General features: G+C 41.6%; 2 protein-coding genes across 7 annotated transcripts in view; one reads left to right on the top strand and one right to left on the bottom strand.

The window, feature by feature from the left end:
* INSYN2A (inhibitory synaptic factor 2A) overlaps window positions 1–14414 on the bottom strand; it is a 59140-nt gene extending 44726 nt beyond the window's left edge. For 2 of the 3 annotated variants that reach the window (XM_083439700.1, XM_083439698.1), the window contains exon 1: window positions 13095–14414. The gene's annotated coding sequence lies outside the window, so the exon portion shown is untranslated. The remainder of the gene's footprint in view (window positions 1–13094) is intronic. The other variant, XM_083439699.1, reaches the window with a different exon arrangement.
* The window catches only part of DOCK1 (dedicator of cytokinesis 1), a 359825-nt gene that overhangs the window by 173806 nt on the left and 163322 nt on the right, over window positions 1–22697 (top strand). The gene's annotated exons all lie outside the window — the stretch shown is intronic.

Genomic DNA, 22697 nt, shown 5'->3' on the forward strand with positions numbered 1-22697 from the left:
TAGGTCTAAGCTTTGGGCCATAAGGTCACCAGTTCTAGCCTTGAAGTCTGACACTTCACAACACCACTTTTTTGTCATAAGAATTGTGTGATGATCTCTGCATGCCCAATAGGCTTTGGACCTTAGTAGGCCATGTTCTTCATGTAGAGGGGGCCTTTGATACTTCGAAGAGCTTCAAAAGCATATTGGAAAGCAGTATGGAATAGGGGCTCTAGGTTAAAAGAAGAAGGCATATGGAATCAAAAGTCTTGCGTTTGGGCATTCTTAAAGGTGGTTTTTTCACCCCCTGGACTTTGGTCACACTTTCTCATCTAAAATGTGATTGCTTTTCATTAGAGCAGCGCTGGCCAGACGGTAGATTGGGATATAGTGGCACATTTAAAGTACATCAGTAAGGTTTTTGATTCCTAATTGTTTGATGAAAGGCACAGCAAAACTTGTTTGATCTTTGGGCAAACTGTGCATCCCTGACCGTCTATTTTCCTCATCTATAGTGACTTCATACTTACAAGTCATGTCACATTAATGCTCTTCCTTTTAGCTGCTAATTACGAAAATATAGTCATTGTCCTATTCCCTTCCTTCTCAGTCTTCCTGTTCCCACTCTTGTGAAATGTATTAACTGTTTACTTTGGACTGTTTTCCTTGTGTGGCTCTGCTGGCCAGTTTTAAGTTTTTGTGAAGGCAGTCTTGACCTATAGTAATGACACAGATGTAGATTTGTATATGTATTTGCAGGTTATCTCAGTGTATGACTATAGTGTAGCAGGGAATTGCCCCAGACCCTTTGAACTGCAATTTCACATTGTTTCCATTCATTGTGTGGCACCTGACTCTGGTTGGTGGATATCATGGTTCAGATCCTTTAAGCCTGCCCATTTTACATTAGAGAACAAGATTTCCCTAACAATCATAATTGTATTGCAAACCATTACCTGCGTTTGTGCTGTTTCATGCAGAATTAACACTTGGTCCCACTGAGCCAATTCCTGTCTCCCTTCAGACAGAAGTGGCTTACTGAGTGGGTTGTAGCCATGACCATAGCTTCCTGGCAGGTGGGTTGCTTACTGGGAGTGAGAGGGGCATAGAGGTCGATGCAGTGCAAACACACTGGCAGGAGTGCCAGGTTGACTCTACTGGTGTGTTTTCATATTGCTGATCTCCTTGCCACTTTGCCCCCCCTCTCTTGTTAAGTAACAGCATCTCACCTGCCAGGAAGCTGGTGTAGGGTGACTTGCTTCTGCACTCAGCTACTTCCCCTCCAAAACTCCCAACAACAACAAACCATCAACCTTTTGCAATACTGAGCAGACTATCCAAAAAACAATGGATGTTAAATAGAAAAGGGAGGGGGATTAAATATGAGTTTGAGTTCCACTACTATTCTCCAAGGCTTCTACTGGAGAGTATAATACATTACGGCTTTATTTTGCGAAGCCTCTTTTTTTTAAAAAAAAGTGTTTATGAAAGTATGATTTAGAAGTAAATAATAACAGCAGGAAGAGAAATTCAGACTGTGAAACCGTGTTCTCAAATTAAATTTGAAGCAACGAGGACAACCGGTAGCAAGACAAAGCTGCAGGAAATTTGGTCATGAACTGAAAGAGTAAAAGGATATCTCCGGACTGGAGATATGTATGGAACAATAAAGAGGAGTTAATGATGAGCTAACCATCTTTCATACTGTTTTATTCAAGTATTGGTGTAATGTCATATCCAGCAGCAGGAGGGTTATCTCTGCTAATCACACATTTCACTGACATAGGGGGCTTTCTGACAAGTGGATTTAGAAAGATCATTCACATCAGAACAATCTTGCACACCCTGTTGTGCGCATTTGCCTCTTGTTCATAAAATGAGATATAGTTTAATGGATTAAGAAGCAGCCCGGAGTCTTTCCCAATGTTGCTATTTTTTAAAAAAATTAATATATGTCATGACTAGCTGAATTCATGCTCAGTTTACCTTTTTTATATTTATCACAGGCCATTTAGCCTCTACACGTTAAGTTGAATAAGGTATCAAACATCATGTGGTCCCGTCCCCCCCGTTAAATTGTACCTCAATCCAATTAAACTCCAGCCATGGCCAGACTTGCACCTTATTCCACCATATCCACTACCCCCAGTTGAATGACTCCAAAGAGGAAAGCTACTCTCCATATTTTTCAACCTTGCTCTGTCTCCATGGAAACCAGAAGGCCAGACATTATACATAGAATATTACTTTTGCCCTTTGTTAGGGATTCAAATAGCCTGTAACTACATCTTCAGGAGATGAGCAGCATCACGCTGAGAGGGAAAGCAGGTGTTGTTTGAGAGATACTTTGGACAATCTGTGAATTCTTTTTTTATGAATTAATAAAACAGTTTTTCAAAGCGTGGGCTTGAACAGCATTCATAAAAAATTATGATGGTCCATGAAAAAGACCTTGATGAGAGAGCACTCCCACATAACCCTCCCCAACACTATCTGATGAGAACGTATGGTGGAGGATGAAAGCAAAACAAGTGCTTGGAATTCTGAAGTTCCCTATGGCTACTCAGCACAGTGAAGCATACATTATGCTTTTAATGGCTAAGTAGACTGACTAAATAGAGGGACACGGGTGGCGCTGTGGTCTACACCACTGAGCCTCTTGGGTTTGCCGATCGGAAGGTTGGCGGTTCGAATCCCCACAATGGGGTGAGCTCCCGTTGCTCGGTCCCAGCTCCTGCCAACCTAGCAGTTCAATAGCACCCCAAAAAGTACAAGTAGATAAATAGGTACCGCTCCAGCGGGAAGGTAAATGGTGTTTCCGTGCACTGCTCTGGTTTCGGTGTTCCATTGCACCAGAAGTGGCTTAGTCATGCTGGCCACATGACTCGGAAGCTGTACGCTGGCTCCCTTGGCCAATAAAGTGAGATGAGCGCCGCAACCCCAGAGTCATCTGCGACTGGACTTAACTGTCAAGGGTCCTTTAAGTTTAGACTTACTAAATAGCCTGGATTCAGATGATAAAATATAGCTTCTCCCCCCCCCCCCAGCGAGTTTGGATACATTTCCACCTTCATGACTATGTGCAACCACCCTAGCAAATTTACATTCAGCATGACTGCAAATGCTTTAATGCTATTGCACCTGTAGCATTGCTCTGGCATAGTTAGACAACTTCATATTCTAAACTGCTTTGGCAAAGGATACCATAATGTTGTACAGCACATACCTGGCCATTTATATCAAGTTGTGTGTCATTTGAAACAACTAGTTTGGGTTACCGTGAAGTCAAATAATGTTAAGTGTGTGTCTGTTTGATGGGAGTCTTTTACAAGTGTTACTAAAATGTAAAGGCAGTATATAGCAGGATAGACTTGTCTGAATTGTCAAGCAGTTTATAACTTGGATCAAGCTATTTTGGACACAACTTTATGCAAATAATATTGACAGGGTGGAATGGCTTGAGAACCATACTGCAAATATCCTGAGTAAAATATTATTGGCATTTAAGCCCCTGTTCTTTAGACATCTGAGCCATTTCAAGTATTTTTATTTATTTATTTCATAAAATTTATATACTGCTTGATTGTTGTTGTTTTAAAAAAGAATCCTCAAAGCAGTTTACAAAAAACAATACTTTAAAACATACAAAAGTTAAATTACTAACAAATAACAAAAAGTTAAATTACTAAAACATATTGAAATTCGCATCAGCATTTTTAGCAGGTGTCAAAAAGAAAACAGTGAAGGCACCAGTATTTTGAGTTTCTTGTCAGCCTACCAGCCCATATTGTTTTTTCAACCTTTGAACTAGTGTGAAATTATTTAAATGGGTTATCCTTGACATTATGTTAAATGAGATAGATGGTATTCATAAATCATTACATCACTGAAAAGAATTTGTTTGTAACCTTTAGAATTTTGTCCAAAGCAGAAACTTGAAACTACTTCCATATTATGCTTCAAATAGGTTTTCCTTTCATATCTATTGAACCAGGTGCCAGATGTAGGAACTTTACATAAAATGCCAAGTTTTGTGCTACTACATGTTTCTGCTGTGGGCACATTGATAGAGGCTTGATTTTCTTTATAGAAAATTAGGGAATTCTATGCTAAGTTTTCAGTACAGGCATAGTTGAGATGAACATTGTTTTGATTGTCCTAAATATTTAACATCATAATTGTAATCTCATGCCCATTCTATGTACTCAGCTGTCACAGAAATTAATACTTTCCTTGTTTTAAAAGAGTTAGACTGCAATCATATGAATATATATCTGAGTAGAAGTCCCATTGGACACAGTGGGGTTTGTATATTGAGAAAATATGCAGAGGAGATCTGACTGTTAGAGTAGCATAATCATTTGTCATCTTGGGTTAATAGAAATGCTTTATTTTTAAAATTCTGAATCACAAAAAGCATACATAGATGTGACACTGATATCTTGGGACTTTTAATTATGTTTTAAATAAGAATGCTGGGGAAAGCTGCTCTTTCTTTGATAGGTACTTGAAATAATTTATAGCGCATTGTCTGCTCATATGAGTGTCCTTTAGGCATCCTCCCAGCTGTATGGGAAACTCCTATCTGTGGAAATGACATTTAAATGACCATGCCTCACACGCCAATCCTATGAATCTTCCCCGTGTACTCTGCATCCTCCCTACTGCAGAAGTGCAGATTCCATGGAAATAGCCTACAAAATTGTGTGCAGCCCATGTGTTTGTGGTCATTTAAATGTCCTCTGCCTCACAGGAGCAGCTTATGGATAAATGCCTTTCAGGCACCTGTAAGGAAGTTTAATGGATACAGCAATATATGGATTCTCTAACATCTGTTATTGGTCCATATGCTAATTACGTCTTAAGAGGAGTTGCTGGATAATAGAGGTTGTAGTGGTTCTTTTCTTCCTGTTTGATCTTTTCTAATCTTTTGCTCGTTGCAAGTGGCACTCGCACATCAGTGAGTATTCAAATATATGATTCCAAAATAGTAGGTGTATTATTTTCAAGGTGTCCCAAAATCTCTAGTTAGCAATTTGACTGCGGAGTGTAAAATAAGGTCTCTATAATTAAACCCAGCAGCATTTTCAAATTCAAATAAACAGAGCGAAACTGTAGGTTTCTAGCCCTCAGGAGTCACAGAAATATGGGGCAGGGTGGGGGGTGGGAGAGAGTTAGAAAACCCAAAAGGTCTGAAAGGATTTACAGAGGTCAGGGTGTGAAATTGCTCCTAACACCACTATTCTATTATTTATCACATTTGTATCCTGCCCTTTCTCCAAGGAGCTCATGGTAGCTTACATGGGATTCCTATTTAATCACAACATTGCGAGGGAGGTATATACTAAGAGGTAGGAACTGGCTGAGCTGGGATTTGATCCTAAGTCTCCTTAATCTAGACTCAACACTCTAGCCAATACACTACTGTTTCTTCCTCCTGGCCATTTTCTGATCCTCTGGCTATTCCAGAGCTCTTGCCTTCATGCCTTACTTGTGTGATTTCGAAAGTCACCTGGCAAGCTACTACAGAAAACAGAGCACTGGGCTAGAAGGAACTTTTAGGTTGATTCAGTTGGGCAAACATTAATGTTATGTTTTCTCAGTCTCACAATTCCAGTGATTAGTTTTGGAGAGTTGTTTTGCAAATTCAAGCATCTGAGACAAATTCTATACATCCAAGATGAAGCATCATGGGACCTGCTGCAAATCTCATGGCCTGAAGGGCTATGGCAGCTTACAAAAACACACACAATACCTAAGAAATTAAAGTCAGCTAGATAAAAAAATATTAAAAGTCATTTCCTGTTAATAGTTTAACCTTGGACATCAAAACATAGGTCCGGTTTTCACAACCCTGTAAGCCAAACTGTGGCTTACTAGGACAGCATAAATGTTGGGGCTCCTGGAGAGAAGCTTGCAGCTGCTTTGCTTCTCCTTGGTCCCAGGGCTTGTGGTTAGTGAGGAGAGAGCCTAACAACAAGCCCAGATTTGGGTGACAGGCTTAGCTTAGCACATGTGCAAAGAAAGACAAGGGAGGAGTAAAGAAGCTGTGAGCTCTTGCCCAGGAGCTCGCATGTTCCTGTAGTCCCAGAAAGCAATAGTTTGGCTTAGTATGTCATGAAAACCAGGCCAGACTAGGGAGCTGCTATGGGGTTTCCAGGAGTCCCTGTTATGGCAGGTTTCTGGCTAACAGGTAGACCTGCTTTACAAACTTTAGGATGTTGTTGGAATAATCAAGAGGGCTTTCTTAACAAACCTGTGATGCTTAAAATCATCTGTAATCAGGCATCTAGGGGTTATTGTTTTAATACCTTCTATAGGGTCAAAGAGGACAACAGATACTATTGTAAACTACTATTGTAATTTCTAATGTGGCTACTGCAGTAAAGTGTTGTTGTTTTTCAAGAGGGAAGCACCAGTTCAGCTACTTGCCAAGTTCTCAAGGGACCCTAGGTATGCCTCTGGTCCTGGTCCTGGTCAGAGCCTGGATAGATGACCTTCTGCTTGCAAGTCTGGAACTTATTCCTGAGTCCAAAAAAAGTAGCAAAAGGCTAGGTCCTTTTCATCTTGCTGTGATAGGGAGAGACAGCTTTAAACATTAACATGTCAGGGAAGATTAAAACCCCTGGAATGTTGGAGCTATTTTTACATGACAGTACAAAACGTGTGGCATCACATACCCGTATCTGGTGAACAGCAGAAATAATGGTTTCTAAAATACCTTTCATATGCTCTTATAAAACAAATCTCTTAGTCAAGTTTTCCTCCAGTTTTGCCCTCTCCATATCCGGTTTTCCCTAATACTTAATAAACACTTGCTTAATTTCTTAACTATATTTTCATTGCCCTTTCCCATGCAACCAGTTTTCCCTAATACTTAATAAGCTATGTTTACGGTGCAGTGTGTGTGTGTGTGTGTGTGTGTGTGTGTGTGTTTTGCAAAGGAACACATCTTCATTAAACTAATAAAAGTGCAACGAAAAGCAACCAAAGATTAATAGAGCAATCCAGATTTACAGCCTGGAAATGCTGGCTGGACTTTTGATGGAGTGGATATGTCCTTTTGCCAAGTCCTGCCCAGCTCGGGCAGCCTCTGCTGACAGAGCAGCTCTTATCATCGGTGGGGAAGTCCTGCCTGTGAGAAGCCCCCCATGCACCCACTGAAAGATTGGTATATTCACCAGCAGAAACCCCAAAGCTGGGCATGTTGGGGGGTGGGTGTAGGTGGAAAGGGATCACGGCTACTGGATCTTACACTGACCCTGCTGTCATCATGTGACTACAGCTGGCCTGATCAGGGCTTTTATGCTGTGCCAGTTTGAGAGCTGGTGCAGTGAAAGGCTGTTTATCCTTTTGCCACCTTCCACTCTGACTGGTGCAAGCAGCAGGGCTGTGGATGTAATGCAGACTGTGCCATTCCCTTAACCCTCTGCTGCCACCCTGGAGTTAGGACTGCACCCTTAATAATATGTTCCTTCACAGTTTAAGAAAAGCGTAAGAAGAGAAATCGAATACTTTCAATGGTGTTAAATTTACAAAACAATACTATAATTTCAACTAATAAAGCAAAATGATCAAATGAGTTATTGAGATGCAAGGTAAAGAGGCTCCTGGTTTTATTTAATACTTTCTCTTCTTCATCTCTTCCTTGGATTGCAAACGTCAAATAAGGCCCAGTCTCTTTCATAGTTGTGTAGTATTCACACACAAACATGCACATGCGCAGCACACACACTGTAGATTCATTTTGTCGATTACTTAGTAAGGATGCAGATATTAAAAGGAAATAAAACATGCCAGGGCTTGTGAAATGCTAAGCTGTGCAATAATTTGGAGGGAAATTCAAACATTTGTTTATCTTGGGAATAGCTTTCATTCCTTTGGGTTGCTTTAAAAGCGGCTGCTTTTTCTACTTGGAGGTGTGCAGTCTAAAAGGTTGGCTAGAGAGATCTGATTGGCTCTACCTCATGTATGAGTCTACAGTTGTCATTGGAATAATTTTGTCCTGGGAATGTATGTCATACCATTAGTCAACAGTTTAGTTATAAGTGAATTATATTGCAGTGTATTTGGGCTTTAAATCACTCGTAGGTGGCTCATGAATGATGATATCTTCAAGCATTAAACATGTTGTGTTCACACTGACAGCATCTTGACATAAATCTCTTTGCAAGTTGGCGATGTAGTCTCATGTGGTGGACTTTACCAGCTGCACTGATGTGAGTGGGCGACCAGTAAAAGAAATGGCGGGGAAGGTAAAGGGGCTTTGATTTCTAAAACCCAGTGAGGATATTATGCAAAAAAGTATGCACACAAAATAGACCTGCCTGTGAAATTTTTGCCGATTAGCTTTATGCTACATGCATTCAGTTGTTATTCTTACTCTTTCTGAAGGTGATAAATAGTGCAGTAAATAGGTTTCGCAGTGCCACAGAAGAACATCTCATCATGTTCTGTATAATTAATAATGAATCTTAGGGCTTCAAAATATGTAAATGTGAATACCAGACTAGTTGTACAACCTTGCATGTTGTCATGTAACACTGTGTCTTATTTGCAGCTCCATGTCACTTCCCCAGTTTGGTGGGGGGAAGGCCTACATGGTGTTAATATTGCACCAAAGTCCTTAAAATCCTTACTTTTGGAGTGCTTAAGCAAGTGAGCATTTGTTCTGGCTGGTCCACATCAAGAGTTACAGATGAGGGCCAGAATCCTAGGGCCAAATGCTTCCAAGCTAAATTCTTACTTGGAATTTAGGTTATTTTCAGCAGCTTTTCTCACCCCTAGTCTCAAAAGCAACTTGCCATGTAGTATGAGAGGCAGATATTTCAGAAACACAAGTCCAAGGTCCCATAAAGCATGTGGAATTAGTTGTTTGAATATAGATTTGTTAGTTCTCTGCCTATTCTTAATACCTAGAATGGGATTTCTGCATTAATTTATTGTGTGATGATGCAGAGCATTATCTATGATATAAGCAAATTCTGTCTGATCAACTTTAAGAAACAATTGATGTTAACTAGCCCTTTTTTGAATTAAAAGATGATTAGAACTGTTCTGTGATAATTAAAAGAGGGTTTTTTGTTTTTTGTTACATACAATGTTTGTTGAATTTTTATTTCCAGGCAACAAGATAATATTGTCTGTGTGCGTGTTTGTATGGTTGGGTCATGGAGTTACTCCATAGCCTGAATGGCAATGGTGGATAGGGGAGAAGGGCAGAATATAATAATATTATTTCCCTTTTTGGACCAAGTTGGTTAGAGCATGGTGCTGATAATGCCACGGTTGCAGGTACGATTCCCATATGGGACAGCTGCATATTCCTGCATTGCAGGGAGTTGGACTAGATGATCCTCAGGGTCCCTTCCAACTCTACAGTTCTGCGAAATACTACTATTATTGTACAGCCAGTTCACTCTACTGCTAAGCTCTTATGCCCCAGATTCAAATAGTAATGTGACTGATGAGAAGACTGTCACGGCATTACTGCATATTACAGGCAGAGCGGCACTCAAAGGATGATGTAGGAAAAGGGCTTTATAACATGCAGAACATCTTTCAGGTATTTGGTGCAGGAGTGCATTCAGAGTGTCTGCCAAACAGATTGCCCCTCCAACCTGGTGGAAAATCTTTGATACCGCAGTCTGACTCCTTTTGGAAGAAGCTGGTGAATGTTTGAAAAATATGTGCACGAAAACAATGGGGCAATGTGAAAATCATTGATAACGTTCAGAACAAGAAGCGATGGACACATACGGCAGGCCTCTTCAGTTGTTCATAAAGTATACTATGGAGATGTGCAAGGGGAGGTGGAGATTTATTAGCCCCCTTCCCTCACTTTTCCCCAGATTCTAAAATGCACAGGGAGTCTCCACAAGTATTAGAGGCTTCCCCTTCAGAAGGTCATCCTATAACTCATGAGAGCTAGTGACCATAGCAAGGGGTGGAGCTTTCGTTCCCACCCCTGCAGCCCCCATTTTCAAGTAATACACACTACTTCTGAGTCTGAGAAATGAAACTATTGTTCTCAAGAAAATATTATTTACTGGGAAATATTTATATACAAGGAGGACAGGGAACATATGACCTTCCAGATGTTGTTGGACTCCTACTCCCATCACCCTTGGCCAGCCTGGCCCAACATTCAGGGATGATGGGGGTTCTAATCCTGCTGTACTCCAAATTAGGTACTCTTGCTCTACAGTTACTATTTATTGCCCCTGCCGTGCATGATGTTGAAAATCTAATTGCATTATAAAACTGTAAAGAGCATTTTTATTTAAGAAAGATTGAGTTTCTTCTGCCTGTGCAAGACAACACTGAGGCCTACATCTAAGGCAACATAAAACCTTCATTTAGTTTGCTGCCATGTTGATGGTCTGCTTTCAGCTCTTGCTGCCACCAACCCCAAACTGGCAAATACCAATGAATATTTATTTTTATTTCAACAGTTGTATACCGCTTAATCACAGTCATCTCGAAGTGGTTTACGGGACACCTAATACACCTAATAATGAGTTAAAACTATAATGAAATCAGAATATACCGCTGAGTGCATTTGTAATTGTTGATTTAATAAATGAATGCATATTTATGAAGAATTTAAAATTATAATTATATGTGTTGTGTGAGGAATATTTCATTTTCAAGTACATTTGGGGTTAATAAGACTGCATGGCATGCATTTCTGCCTTTTGCTCTCTCAGCTTGCTAATTTATATCTTCAGTGCTAAGCACCCATCACTGCTTTGTGGCTCGTGCTCTACTTGCTTGTTGTTTGCACCCTTTTATCATTGGCTGAATTCAGTTTAGTTTTTTCCCTGATTTCTAGTTTGGATGTCAGTCCTGCAAGAGTGGTTGCTTGTTAGCTTAATGAACAAGCCTGTGCACTGAATGGCAAATAGTTTAACGCCCCCCCCCCCATCAGTAACAAATGGATTCTTTATTGATGATTTCTATTGTTTAAATGGCTATACTTCTGCATACTTATAATTAAGTTGTACTAATTTATTGAAAGGAGCAGGTGCCCATTTTGTTCTTACATGTTTTTTAAATGAAGGGATAACTTCACAGCATTTTGATTAAGGTTCCATTGATACCCATTCCACTATAAAAAACTTATTTATAACACAGGTTCATGTGTTAAGTCAACACCACAGCATGCTGATTTTTTAAAAAGCTATGCACAGAGTGTAACACCAATTCTCCCAATATACATAAACAACCTACCAGATGTACTTATGTCATCTGTTTGGACAACAGACCATTACTCTCATCACGTATTATAGCTTTGAATTTACTTCTGCTTATACGCAGGAGTATAAAATAAATGCTAAAATGAAGTATATCTTGATTTCAAGCATTACTTTCCCATTTATGTTCTTTCTAATTTTCTAATAACAAAGTGCATAAACATTAACATACACATGATTTTTCTTTGATTTCATACTTCGAATTTTTGCCGAAACATTTTGTGGATTGTGGTGATTAAAATGCATTGCAATGGTCACATCTGACGATTTCTAGCCAGTAGTTTTTCATCCAGCATCTTGGTGTTAACCTTGATGTGCACAGAATCAGAGAAGCGGAATATATGAAAGGCATCCCCATAGTGGGGAACAGAAACGAATCACATATATGCACCGATGCTTTCTGTGTCAGTTTGCTTTACACTATAGCAACATACTGGTGGCGGGAGGGGACGCGATTTCTGGAACTAGGGTAGGAAAGGAGAATGGATCTGTCCAAACTTTCTAGTTCCGAAGGAGTTAAACACTCCCTCACTATGTGCCTGTGTAGGATTTAAGCTGTTTAGACAGACAAGGTCGAATTTAAACCGCTTCACTGCCTAGCCTAGCTTTGTAGTACAGAGGGCGAAGAGGGAGAGTTGCTGCTCCTTTGGGACAGACCCCATCACACACACACCAGTCTGCTCCAGGGCTTTCCAGATTGTAAAGAATGGTCGGAGAGGCTTATCTTTCAACCCTCCAGCAACCCCCCCCCCCCAAAGAAAAACCCCTGGCTTGCTAGCTGCAATCTATGTTGCCCCCTGATTGCCGGAGCTCGCTCTAGCGTTTTATGAAGTGGAGAGAGACCGAGGTCACAGGAGAGGATTTTTATTTCGAGTGCTAAAGACGCAAGGCGGACCCCGCTCCCCCCCGCCAGCATGAGGCTGCAGGACGCAAGGTCCCGCCGCGATATGGCCCCGGTGACTTTGGAGCCCGAGGCGCGCTATTGCCCTTTTCGTCTTGCTCGCCTGGTGCAGGTGGACGGGACTCCCCATTCGAACGTGTCAGAAGTGGGGAAAGGGCAGCGTCAAACCAGAATCCGATGTTTTAGGAGCAAGCAAACACGCTTGCACCCCTTTAACATATGATTAAGGATTGGGGGTGGGGGGGAGGCTGGCTAGCGGTGACTAATCTACTGCACCGCAAGTTACCGATGAGCAGGAGATCTGCTCGTAGTGTTCTCCATTATCATGCAGATCAGTGGCAAAATCTAATTAGTCGTTTCGCTGGAGAAAGAACGGCTGGGTAGCTGGTGGTTTGGGGCTAGAGTCTTGAGAGACAACAGCCCGGAGGAGTTCGCGGATAGTCCATTCCCACCCCCACCCCCCTTAAACAGCAACACCGTCACCTGAGCACTTCAGCAGTTTGTATGATGTGAACTGAGAACGACCCGGCCAAGGTTTATGGCATTTTTCTAGAACGCTCAAATTCTAGGACATGTGAAGTGGTATTCTCCCAGCTCGCCTCCCCCCCCCCCCCCCGCTTCTGCCGTGAAACTTATAAGATGCAATCGCGTTACCAGGCAGCCGCGTACTACTATTGCATAACACGACTGCCCCCCCTCACTCGCCCCCCCCTTATAACAAAATTCACGCTTCGCATATTTGCTCACACTTCTGCTTGTGAAGTTTTAATTAGGCAGCCATGGTAACTCACTCTTTGCAATGAAGCCTCGTTCCAAGGAGATGTCGAAGCTCCCGAGCACTCTGATCCCTCTGGAATCTCTGAGCAGCTTTTGGGGGGAAAGTGGGGGTTATTTTTTAGAGGGGGGGGGGCGAGTAGTGTCCGCACAAAATCTGGGCTGATTCTCCGTGCGATGCTTACCTTTTCCTACGCTTCCTTACAAATAAGTAAAGGTCTGTGCAGTTCCTTTGCGATGATGCATCTCTCCCGGCTCACTTCTGCAAGCTTGCAGAGCAACGATCCACTCTTGTAAGATCATCTGCTGCAAGATAACACCAATGGGATTTTTCTTTTCTTTTCTTTTTTTTTAAAGAAGAAGAAGAAGAAGAAGGGGGTGGAATTGCTTCCCGGAGACTTGGTCACCGCTGCCAGCCAACCGGCAGCACAGCCGCTGCCTCCTCTTCTTCCTCGTTAGATTTCGCAGTGAAACATTAATTCAGCCGTGACTACGTGAAGCAATTGTCAGGGTAGCAGCAGCAGGAGCCACGCAGTCTAGAAAATGTCCTCATTTACTGCAATTCAGTGCCTTCGATGTGATCTCACATACGATAAAAAGGAAGCCGGTGCGGGGGGTGGGGTGGGGGTGGGGGGTGGAGGTTGTTATGGGGAGGAAGGGGGTGGCGGGGATCCTTTCAAGCAGCCCCCGCGTCAAACCTGGCTTCTTGATGTGTTCACTTTGAAGCATTCTCTGTAGTCCTCCCGTCTTTCAGGCAGAGGCTTCGGGCGAGCTCCCTCCGCTCCTACTTTTGGGAATGCACGAGAGAAAGGGGAGCGTGTGCTGTTTTGCTGGCGCTCGGTGCGTGCGCGCGTGTGTGTGTGAGTGTGCGCGCGTGTGTAGCTCGGCGGAGAAGAGACGAGAACTGGCGCTGGCTCTCCGCTAGGGAGAGTTCTCGTGTTCCCTCTGATGCAGGAAGCCGGTGTGACCGGGAACTTGTTGAGTTCAGGATGCAGTTCTTCCAGTGATGGACGGGGAACCAGGGATAGCACAAGGAAGAGGAGGACGGACCTCACATGCTCTTGATCCCTTTGGAAATTGGGGAAGGGAGATGGGATCTTTCCAGAATGGATCTGGATTCTCCTTCTCTTTACAGCGTTGCCCTTTTGTCATTACAGTTTAAATGCATTTCCAGACTCAGGACATAGAGTACTGTTTACATTACCTTGAGGCTGAATCGGAAAAGGAATACAGCAGAGTTAGCGGTTTTGATTATAACTTAAGTCTGTGTACGCTGTTTGACTATAAAATGTAAAACACCCCGCAATTAATTTGTTGGGGTTTTTTTATATAATTTTTTAAAATGGAATTTTGCTTCAAATTATTCTGGAACTGGACCTGCCTGGCTGACGTGTTATGACCTAGAAGGGACCTCTGGCAACCCCAGATGCATGTGTTTGGGGTAGAGTAGTTGCTACAATTTCTCAGTTCTCAAAGATGGGGTTTTTACCTGTTTTAGATGCAACTGAGACTTTGAGGAGGGGGAATGTTTCTCCGCCAATTATACATGTGTAGTGTAAAAAGTAGTCAAGAATTGTTTTATTTTTTTAAACAATGAAAAACTTTAGTCAATAAGTTTCAGAATTTAGTAAACCACCCCAGGTTTCCATTAATTTTTCAGTAGGACATTGCTGACATGGGCAATAAGTTCTAAAGCAAGCTTTCTTAAGACATATATCTGGCTGAGTTCAATGGGACTTAATAGTCAGTGGGTTTATGACTGTACCGTTAATACGACTTATGTATATGCATAGGTTTCAGTGTGGCATTTTGAGTGCATTGGAAAGATCAGTTAAATTTCTGCATAATTCACATTTTCTGGTTAATTGGGGTTTGTATGTGCATGTATTTTTAAGCTATTAAATGATTTTTTGTTCTCATTGTTCGGTTTTCTAAAGTGTGTTACTATATTGTAACATTTATAACATGCCTAAAAATTAACAAGTGCACTTATTTTTAAATATAGCACAGTCTCTTCCCACGTTTTCATACATGGGATTCCCATCAAATTTGCAGATGACACAAAACTGGGAAGGGTAGCTAATGCCACAGAAGAGAGAATCAGAATTCAAGATGACCTTAACTTAACAAATTGGAAAACTGCCCCCCCCCCCCGCAATGAATTTCAACAGGGACAAATGTAAGGCTTACACTTAGGCAGGAATAACCAGATGCTCAAATATAAGATGGGAGACACTTGGCTTGCCGGTAGTGCATGCGAAAAGGATTTCAGGTTCGGGTTACAAGATTCTGACCAAACACCAGGAAGAATTTTCTGATAGTAAGAGCTGTTTGACAGTTGAATGGACTCTTTCTGAAAGTGGTGAACTCTTCTTCCTTGAAGGTTCTTCAGCAGAGTTTGGATGGCCATCTGTCATGGATGCTTTCGTTGAGATTCCTGCATTGTAGAGGGTTGGACTAGTCACTAGAATGACCCTCAGGTTCCCTTCCAACGCTATGGTTCTATGATTCTATAATACAATGCAAAAGGAAAAGGGAAATAGTAGGGAAGAGAAAAGCAAGCACTGGAGCAATTGATAGTGCCAGGTTGGTTTTTCCCCTTGTCATGATCTTCTTCCTGGAAGGCACATGTATAGCCTCCTACTGCCTACGGCCTATGGTGGTAGAGGCCAGCATAGGCCTTTCTTCTGGTCCAGGTAACTTGCAGTTGGAGCAGAGTGTCCTTTCATGCAGAGAGGGGGTCAAGCTCCTGTAGTTCATACTCTGGAAGCTGGGTGGGGGTGAATTAGTGGTCTCCTCATATATGATTAAACAGTAGGATCAGTGGAAGGTGATTATCAGTGCTTGCCTTCAATCATTAGTTGTGGTTTGGATATGTAGATATGTGTTTCAGGCTGGACTCTTAAAGATGTAAAGGTAAAGGGACCCCTGACAGTTAAGTCCAGTCACGGACGACTCTGGGGTTGCGGCGCTCATCTTGCTTTACTGGCCGAGGGAGCCAAAGTTTGTCTGCAGACAGTTTTTCCAGGTCAAGTGGCCAGCATGACTAAACCAGAGTAGCACAAGGAAACACCATTTACCTTCCCGCTGGAGCAGTACCTATTTATCTACTTGCACTTTGACATGTTTTCAAACTGCTAGGTTGACAGGAGCTGGGACCAAGCAACAGGAGCTCACCCTGTCGCGGTAATTTGAACTGCTGACCTTCCAGTCGGCAAGCCCAAGAGGCTCAGTGGTTTAGACCACAGTGCCACCCGTGTCCCTTCTTTAAGATTATTCTCAGATAAATATAAATCTGTTTATCTGTTTGCTGTGTAGTTGCATATAATAGTGCCATTACTGTGCTTTTAGCTTTAAGGCAAAGGGAAATCTTTCCCCTTTGCTCTGGTGCCAAGAACTGTTCAAACTTTGCACTGGAGCAAAAGCTGCCATCAATTCTGCCGTGCAGTGGCAGCCATTAAACAGGTCAGCGGAACAGGGTGGGAGATTTATGGGGTAGATTTAAGGCCTGGTCATCCGATTCACTGCATTGTTTTCCATAGAGAAGCTAAGATTAGCTTTAATGATCTTGACAGGACACAGTTCGCAGAATAATGCCAGCTCCAGTGCCCAATGCAGCCTCTGGTATAATTGTTCTGGTGATCTCCATAAGATGACGCTGTGATGTGTTTGAATGTTGGGGCAGAGAGATGGCAGCCAATCATTCTGTTGTATAGTTTCCTACTTGTTAGGTGTCTTCTGCAGGCAGGAATGAATTGATCTGAACAATAAACTCACCAGAGTTAGCAGTAAAGGTGTTAAAGCATAGGAGTGGAGGTAGATTTGCTGCATTGCCAGGGATTGGATGCTCTAGTGACTAGAGTGGGTCCATCGGGTAGCAGCTGCCTTGTCTTGAACATTTATGGCGAACTTTTATTGCATGCCACAGGATGAAAATGAAGGCCTTATTTGTTTATTTAAACCTGTAGTGGTGTAGAACAGTTAAAACACAAACTAAGAGTACTAAAAGCACAAAAATGCAGCAAAGTATTGCAATATATAAAAAGACAGGGTCAGCTTACTGGTCAGGGAAAGCCTGGGGGACGAATGTTGGGGAGCTTGGGTGGGAGGGGGGAAAAGTTGTATAAAGTAGGTAACTGGTGGTGCTTTCCATATGGTAGGGGAAAGAGGTGCCAAGTTGCCCTGAAGATTGAGGAAGCTGCACCATGTGTGTTATGTCATGCGGTGTTTCAGGAGGAGACAGGGGACTGAGCCAAATGCAGTGGCTGGCAGCTCTTCCTCTCTCATGCTCAGCAGCCTTGCATGGCAGGAAGAGGAAGAGCTGGTCACTGAAGCTGTGCTCAGCTCCATGCTCGGCCTCCTCCACCCCCTGACAGTAGGGGGCTGCCCCCCATATTGCGGGGCTCCAAAAATGCTTGGCCCCTGGCGTTGGTGCCCCTGGTAGAAGAAATAGCATTCCAACGAATAGGGCAATAGCAGAAAATGCATGTTTCCGAGTCACCACCATCCAGTGGTTTTCCACTGCAACACTAAGCACATGAGGAGTTGGTTATCTGTTGTCACAATCCACAGGCAAGATAAGAACAGGGAGGCTGCTGCATCTACAGGACAACACCTAGTTTATCATGCATCTTGAGCCACATGATCACTTAAGAGTTATCCCGTGGATGTAGAATGACCCTCCTTCCAAATGATGGTCATTGTTGCTTCTTATCATTGTTCCAAGGTTTAATATCACAGTTACCTTACTGTGCAGTTTCTACAGCATCTCAGTAATGCTGGTTACTGTCTCCGGTTTTCTTGTCTATTAAGGCAGCTTTGATAGGCTGTACAGTGGTACCTCGGGTTACATACGCTTCAGATTACATACGCTTCAGGTTACAGACTCCGCTAACCCAGAAATAGTGCTTCAGGTTAAGAACTTTGCTTCAGGATGAGAACAGAAATTGTGCTCCGGCAGCGCAGCAGCAGCAGGAGGCCCCATTAGCTAAAGTGGTGCTTCAGGTTAAGAACAGTTTCAGGTTAAGTATGGACCTCCGGAACGAATTAAGTACTTAACCCGAGGTACCACTGAATATTTCTCCGATGACACCCCCCTCCCCAAAGAAATGTCTTTAGTTTGGGTTTCGTATAAATGTCTCAGACCTAGCTAGTCACTATGCCTTCTTGGGTTCACTGACAGGGATAACTAACTTCTGATTATAAGGCCAAGTCAACCCTTCTTCTTCATTATTTGATGTATAAAGACTTATAAATGAATCCCACTGCAGATTTCTTCATCTTCAATGTCCTTTCTCAAATTGTTATGAAGATGCCCAACTCTTGGATTTGACAGGTCAAAAGAAGAGATGCAGCATTATGACCAAATCATAACACAGAAGCATAGTATATTTTCCCCCCGACAGCAAGAACAGAAGAATCTAGCTCTTTACACATTGATGATGCAAAGGGTGCAGGCAGTATCTCCTGGTTTGCACGTCACAGTAAGCCAAACTGTGAATGGACAGGTTGTAGCTATTTTGCTCCTCCCTGGGCTTTTTTACTGCCATGCTACAATGAGCTAAGCTTTCCAAACTCAGGCTTGTGGCTTGAGAAAAAGCCTTAGTGACTATGCAGCTCCTCTCATAGTTTGGCTTATCACAACATGCATACCGGGCCAATATCTAGCAGTGTCTAGCTAAAAGATCATTAGTAAATATTTAACACCACTTGCTAGTTCCGAATGGAGGAAACATTTTTCTTCCCATTTCCAAATCTATGAACGATGTCAAATGTGAAACAAAATGGATCACCCTAGTGGTTTCTTTAGAAATCGCACCAGTCCACTCAATTCCCAGTTGTGAGAGTCTTTTCTGTCCTTGCATGAGAGCAAGCAGTCGCCAGGTTGAGGTATCAGCACTGTACATGTAGATGTCAAATGTAAATTGTCATGTTTGTATCATTGCTTGTGATTGAAATTCCTATTTAATCTTCTAGATAATTTAAATTAACCAGCTACCAAAATCAAATGGTGCCAGTATCTTTTATATTCATCAAAATGAGTGATATTTAGTGCTGCTTAGTCTTATTTTGAACACCTAATACTTACAGTCTAATATAGTTTGAGCAATTCCGACAGAGTGGGTGTAATTGCAGGCATTACAATATTATCTAGGTTACTCCAGTTGCACTAGGGCCGTTCTGATTTCATATCAAGAGTCTTGGTTTCTTTAAATTGGAAAGAGAGAGGGTTTTGTTTCAGAGATGAACTGTGTTTGGCTGTTCATTTCTGTAATCATCTGGGACCCGCAACATCATTAGATGTTCTGTTGAAAGCAATTATTTTCATATTGCTGAATTGCTGATGTTAAATAAGCTGCTGGCTTGTTTTCTGCACTACTGTTGTTGCATAGGTTCCGGCTCTAAATTTTCGCAGTCTGCCTACAGTTGGAATGGAGGATGGCACAGGTGTTACCTTTGACACTTTTTCTGAAAAGCAAAGTTATTACTGTGGTTTGGATTCATCAGCGGTTAATTGTGTTGCTTTCCCTTAACGTTCTTGGTGGACTGGTTGGTTAGTTGTCAATTACTTTGTCAAATATGCAGTCAAAATTAGGCTCTTTCACTAATTACCTGATACCGCCAGTCTCTGTGTAGGCAGAACAGCTTGGTGAATCTAATTTAAGGCTCCTGGCACTGTCATTAGGCAGCTATGAGTGATTTCTTTGGTGCAGAGCTGTGGTGTAGTGGTGGTGACTGGATTGTGGATGACATAGCAATATATTATCACGTTGGCCAAAATACTACTAGGCATGATAGAAATTGGCATAAGGAATAAGGTTCAATGGTGGAAGTTTTGCTGTCCCAGGGCCACACCAGGGTTCACCAGGATTCAATTCATATGATAAGTAAATGAATGCTGAAATATCTTCATAACAAACACAGCTCCGTATTGCTTAGTTTAGTAGTAGGCAGAAGGTTGAACTGGATCTAATGGTAGATTTCCAGTAGATTGGCAAAGTGTGTGCAGCAGTTTGTACCCCTTTATGCTAAACTATTTCGTGCAGTTGGGGTACTTTGACATATTGAACATAAAATCTAAATATACTAACACTTCGTTGTTGTTGTTGTTGTTGATGATGATGATGATGATATACCGCCCTATTCACGGAGGTCTCAGGGCAGTTCACTATAGATTAAATCCTAAAACAGAAAGATTTACTTAGGAGCAAACATACATTGGAATACACTATCAATATTTATTATTTTTGGGTTGTATCCAGTGCTTCTGTTCTCCATTCCCCTGCATCTTCAGTACTTTATAATGGGCAGATGGACACTATTTCTATTCAAGTTCAGTTATTTTCATTTTTAATGTCAGATTTCAAACGTGTTAGATCTCAAAACCTACTTTTTTCTATCTAAGAAACGGAATGTAGCTCTAAAGGTTGAAGGAATACTTGCACAGTACTTTCAACAAATGTGAAATATTTCACAATCCAAATTATTATGCAGCCTGTCTAGTTAGGAAATAAATGAAGATCTAAGAATCTACAATAGCATGAAATATAGTACCCTAAATGACTACATTTTGCTCTTTCTTGAGCAACCATTTAGCTTGTCACCATTATGGATGATTTGTAAGTTTTGCAGACCTATTCTCCAGTACAGAATATTTTCGACCATCTGAATAATAAATATTTTTTCCCTCCCTAATTTGCTCTATGAGAACAAACACAAAATTATTTTTGTTGAATTATCTTGTGGGAAATTGTGTTAAGATTGCATGGTGTGCTACAGCTGGAGAGCATACATAAAACACATTACAGGAAAGAGCTGTTTAGAAGACTAAGGCTTGTTCTTTGCATGAAGCAGAATGCAGTAGGAATTAGGTAGTGAAATGGACTGTGTCATGTCTGACTGTGTGTGTGGTAGTGGGGGTAACTTTTTAAATTGCGTTCCCATGTCGAAAATAAAAATAAAAATAACTATCCATATATAGTCCTCCAGATGTTGTTGAATGACAGCTTTCATAGCTCCTAACTAGAGGCTGTGCTGGCTAGGGCTGATGAGGGTCAAATGTCAACAACTTCTGTAGGGCTACAAGTTATCCACCTTCTCCTCTATCAGTTCAGGAGTCTACTGCCTCATTTTGCTGCACATGTTTACCAGGCCTAAGATGCTCAGAATGCTGGTGAGTGACTCAGCACAGAACCAGAATCCATTCATGACCATCTGGTTATATCCAGTCACTGTAGGTTTTCCAGAGGTTTATGTCACATAATTTGAATGCTGTAGTGCCCAGGCCATTGTACTCTGCTGCCTCTTCCAATACCATAAGGGTGCCATAAATTTTATCTTACAGTATCCATGTTTGTAATAAGGAACACTGGAAAGAAAATGTCACAGTGCCTCAATAGAAGATAGTTGTGGCAATTGTTCTAAATTTGTTATATGATGATGATAATATATGCCACATCTTGTCGTGTTCCATTTTCAATAATATGTGCACAAGTGGTTTGGGGTTTTTTTTTATTACTTCACACACCCACACGGCTAAGGAATTTATTAAGGCTTGATATTCAGCTGTAGAACAGATTCATTGGCAACAAAACACAAAGAAAAACATACTATTGTTGAGAACAAAAAAAAATACGGTAAATGCAAAATCCAAATCATTCCTCATCCTCAATGACCAGCATGGAAGCCTTTAACACTGTGGTGAGACATGATGAGGTAAAAGGAATTTATACCTCTATTAAACTAAGAAAGCATCTGCTTAACAACCATGAGAAATATGGGTGTGCAGATCTCATAGATGGAAAAGGCCTCTTTTATGTTTGTCCTGTAATGGTATATTGAAAGATTATAAAGGAGGCCATATTTAAAGATGGTGTAATTAGAGGGGCAGCATCCCAGAGGTCAAATTTCCTTCCTTATAGCTTTCTATATGTCAGTATGTATGTGTTAAAGTTTGAAGTGGTTGGGGCGATTGCTATAGGAACTAAAACCATATGGACCTTGCCTGAGGATGGTTGTTTTGAGATTTGCAGGAGAACAATACTAGAACAGTTGACTTATTTTTTTCTGCTCCTCAAATCTTTTCCAAATTTATTTATTTTCTGAAGAATGCATGCATGTTGCAAAGGAATTCAGAGGATATATGAGAACTGACTGTCATTTTGTAGAGACTGCTGGTCAGGTCTGTTTAGCTGTTGATTGGTGCAAACCAAATTGGCCTAGAATATGCTGAACATATTGCAATGATAATGGCTAAACTGTAGAGACTGCTGGTCAGGTCTGTTTAGTTGTTGATTGGTGCAAACCAAATTGCCCTAGAATATGCTGAACATATTGCAATGATAATGGCTAAACTGTATATCAGACACCTTGTCCCCTATTACAAATTAAGCAGTCACAGAGGACAGACCTGCCCTCCAATCACTGGATAGTGCTTCTCAAACAGAACACACTCAGTGGAGGCTGTTCAGTTGTGAGTTCTCAAGTGATAAAACATTAAATTACACATATAAATTATAAACATATAAATTACACATGTACCAAGACTAGATCCAGGTTTATGTGGGTCCAAGCAAGAGACCAGAAGTAGGTTCTTGTTCCACCTCCATTGGACTCTCCATACAAACACAAGATGGCTCTCTCTCAGTGTAAGAGAGGGAAAGGCCTTTGAACTGAACATAAGGGCAGCCCTGGTATATCAGACCAAAGACCTGTCCAGTTCAGCACCTTGTTTCCCATATTTGTCAGCCAGACATTTATGGGAAGCACACCAGCACTCTCCTACTCAT

Source organism: Podarcis tiliguerta, assembly GCF_965153285.1.
Source record: "Podarcis tiliguerta genome assembly, chromosome: 5".
NCBI lineage: Eukaryota > Metazoa > Chordata > Lepidosauria > Squamata > Lacertidae > Podarcis > Podarcis tiliguerta.